Raw genomic sequence first — 4,075 nt, 5'->3', positions numbered from 1 at the left:
CCGCATTAACATATACATTCTGGATACGAAATGTGGATTGGGAAGAAGGGCAATGTGTTTCTCCAAATAAAGTCTCTTTTTGAAAAGTTTTGCGATGATAAAGGGTACTCACCCTCATCACCCTGGGAGTGGGATGATCAAGGACTCCCTGGTTTAGGGGAGGGCCTAAGGTGTTGGCTCAGCTGGTTTAGGCGTGAGCAGAAGGATTGTCCCCTCATATAAGGACCGGCTTGTCATTTTCACTACCTGTACTCCTTTATCGTACAACCACTCAAGACTGTGTGGGCAGTCACTCAATCCGAACTCGTGCGGTCCAACCCCAGGGTTAAGAAGGCTGGGGAGCACCGGGAGGATAAGGAGGGGGAAAGTTTTGTCCGGTTTGGACATGGTGGTGGCCTGACTCCTTCCGGATAACCGTTAAGGTTAGGACGTACGAGTAAGGAAAGAGATCCGGCATTCGGGTCTCGCGACGGTGAGATCGCAGAAACCGGGCTAGTGGGTAAAGTGTACCCCTCTGCGCAGAGTTGAAACCTATTCGAATAGTCCATGTCCACTGGTATGGACGAGTCTGGTATGGTATGGCAATTAGAACTTTTTCTATGAGTTTCATGAAAAGGGGAATGTGTGAATAAATAGGTGTTAAGAAAGAAACTGAGGCCACGGGAGCAGGAAGCTCAGTGGCGGTTGAGTTCTTGGTTATTTTTAAGACTATGGGAAAAACCTTCAAGTAACTGCCTTTCTCTAAGAAAATGATGAGTGACCACAACTCCACCAAAATGAGCATGTATATCATAGGTCCCTTTCTCTCTACGGGAGCGGGGTGGGCTTGCGGAATACCTAGTGTATTCACCCAGAGTTATTTATGTTTTTCAGCAGTCGAGGACTTCTTTTCTGCTATGCTTGATTAAGAGGGCTGTGTCTGCTCCCAGTTCTGCCTGTGGCTTGGGCTAGTATATTTTCCTACTGCGTTTCTTAATTTGGCTCTCTCGAGCTTGTACCCCGGTATTGTAATAATTTTTATCCAAACTCTGTACTATTTGAAGTAAGGAATGTGTTTACTAGCCTCCTGGGACTAGTAATTGTTTCACATTTGAGTCCCAAAGGATCGGGACGCTTCAACAAGTAATGGCAGCCTCAAATATTAGTACATAACATAATTAAGTCACCACCAAATCACATATTACAGTCCATTAGATAGTAAAAGTAATGGCAGCTTCAAATATTATTATGTTACAAAAGTTAGGCGTCTATTTAAGCCGACGACACATCGCCAAAAGACATTAATCAGTGAAGCATTGCCATATCCAGATCTTTTCCTTGGAGCCATACAACACTACAAATATTTACATAGGAAAGTGTCACAACATAAATCACAATAATGCAATGATTGTATAAGTTAGTAGGTGAAAGGGTAATCTAACCATTTATAATTCAGTAATGCTCTTGAGAGTTGGCTTCCTTTTTCTTGTTGATCTTGGACGCAAAGGAGTTGGTTCCCCATGTCTCGAACCTAGAATGACAAAGCACGTATCAATTTTATGTCGCCAAGAAGCAATATAATCCTAGAAATCCTGCTTGCATATTTGTGCATTTTCATGTCACATGTGCAGTTGAGAGACAATGCGTCTTGCAATCCACTAGATGTCATTGAGAGACAATGCGTCTTGCAATCCTTTGTAATTCAGGGCATTGCCCTCCATATGAACCCCACCACTTGGTTGCAATCAATTTTAAAAGTAGGCTGGTTTTAATTAAACATATATGGCAACAACAAGAGAGTAATAAGTAGGATAGTTTTAATTAAACATATATGGCAACAACTATAATTGAAGAACATTACATATATGCATGCTTTGAACTAAAATTAGTAGTACATAGATGTGTTGTTTGAACAAAAACAAGTAATACCTGCATCTGGTTTGCCATTAAGTGCTGACCACTTAGCTTCTGGATCTTCAAATAGTCCTTTCTTTTCAATGAACCTAGAAAACTGGTCAATTGCAGCTGCAACTTCTTTAGTTGAGGTGGCAAGTTTCTTAATTGCCAAAGTCACAGCCAATTGACAACTTGATTTCTTTGCAAGATTTGACCTATATAGCTCTTGAGGATCAAGTGCAGCACCTACAAAGGAAAGTAAGACAATATTAATAAATGTCACTCACATGAATTGAACAAACTTTCTATTTAGTCCTTAGCTATTACCTGCAAGCATAAGTGTTTCATTGAGAAGATATCTAATTCTCTTACTGATTACTTCAGTTGTCCTCTTAAGTAGACCTCCTTTACCACGTTCACTTTTTTTTAATTTTGCACTTATATCATTATATGCTTGTATCATCTTTGGAAGAAAGCCAGATACGGTAGCATTCTTTTGCTGGTCAGCATATCGAAGAACAAAAAAGATTGGTCCAACAGCATTCAACACCAATTCCATATCATCCCACCAAATCCTATCTGTTAGGCAATCATATGCAAATGAATGGTCTTCCTCATTTCTCCATTGACTATTTCTCCACTCAGCAGAGATCATCCATGCCTTCAACTGGTCCTGCCTATCCCAAAAACTCTGCAAGCACATAAACACTGTGCCAAACCTAGTGGCATTCCAACGAATTAGCTCCCCACCAATCTTCTCCCTCATCATAGCATGCAGCCTATTATGTTTATAGAAGAACCTACATATACGCTTTGCACTGTCCACTACATTTGCAACATCATCAAATTTTCCTATGTCCTTCAGCATCAAATTAACAGTATGAGCAGCACATGGTTGCCAAGTAATGTGTGGATGCTCAGCTATGAGCTGTTTGCATGCTTTCTTGTAATTAGAACCATTATCTGTCACTATCTGAACGACAAATTTAGCCCCAACATCATCGACCACAACCTCTTTAATACAATCATAAATAAATTCTGCATTTTGGACTTCCCCGGTTGCGTTCACAGACTTGTGGAAAAACATGCGACCATTGCAAAAGATCATGAAGTTAATTATACACATCATTGTAGGACCCGTCCATGAACCACACATGATGGTTACCCCATATCGACTCCAATCTTCCTTAAAAGATTCCATTTGAGCTTCCAAATCATTGTAGTTCATATCTAATAGTTGACCATCTATATCTTTTCCTTTTGGGAGAGGCACTTCCCCAAGTTGTTGAGCCAATTTCATTGCAGCCCTAAAATAGGGACAATCAGCTTTCCTACCAGGTATGTCATTGGCATGGAACCATTTTGATAAAGCTTTCCAGAGCTTCAGCTTAGAATCCCGACACAGCATGATATCCACCCGAGGCTGTGAGGGTGCTCTACTACGTGCCAAATCTATGTCAAAAGGAGCTTTTGAAGAACTTGGGCCAGGGTAGAAACTACGAAGTGGACTTTGTTTAGTTGAGCTACCCGACCTACTGCCACTTGTCTGGCCATAATTTCCAGCCACACTATTAGATACTCTGCTACCACTTGCAGCCCCAATAACAATACCACTACCCCTTGAGCTACCATCATAGGTCAATCCAACATCCCTAAGTGATTCCCTCATTGCCATCTCAAGTTGTTCCTCTTCATTAAGTCTAGCAATAATTGTCCTATAATCATGCTCTACGAGAGCCTTTTGTATATAGAGACGATTTTCCGTTGTATCCCTCTTCTTCTTTTTGCTCAATGCTACTTCTTCCAACAATATGTTCTTAACATCACGTGGCACATTGAAACATGGCTTCACATTACCTTGTAATCCACACAAATGTTCCCTTAGACGTGTAGCACCTCCGCTTGCGTGGCTTGCATTACAGTATCCACACTTCCAGCCAAGTTTACCCCTCTTAGTGCCATGGCTCCATGGGTCCTTAATTGTTCCTTTCAATTCTATCCTTTTTCCTAAAAAAATATGGTCTGTCGTTACAACAAAACCACACAAATGGAGGAAACTTGAAACAAAATATATTGTCACATATTTTGTGAAATAGACAAACCTTCTTTAGTAACCACATATGTCTTTGACAACCCACCAGCTGCACTAGATGATTCGCCGCTGTCAAGTATGGCCTTCTCATTGCCCTTGCCCCTTCCA

General features: G+C 41.1%; 1 long non-coding RNA gene across 1 annotated transcript; it reads right to left on the bottom strand.

Annotated features, from left to right (window-relative positions):
* Positions 1-1,157: 1,157 nt before the first annotated feature.
* On the bottom strand, positions 1,158-3,840 carry LOC103636336 (uncharacterized). The gene is made up of 3 exons (XR_557946.1): positions 3,733-3,840; positions 1,422-1,510; positions 1,158-1,333 (listed from the first exon to the last, which is right to left on the bottom strand). It is a non-coding gene; the product is annotated as an uncharacterized lncRNA (long non-coding RNA).
* Between the last annotated feature and the right edge of the window lie 235 nt (positions 3,841-4,075).

Source organism: Zea mays, chromosome 8 (assembly GCF_902167145.1).
Source record: "Zea mays cultivar B73 chromosome 8, Zm-B73-REFERENCE-NAM-5.0, whole genome shotgun sequence".
NCBI classification, from domain to species: domain Eukaryota; kingdom Viridiplantae; phylum Streptophyta; class Magnoliopsida; order Poales; family Poaceae; genus Zea; species Zea mays.
The sequence above is the reverse complement of the archived record's forward strand: the minus strand, read 5'-3'. Positions and strand labels throughout refer to the sequence as shown.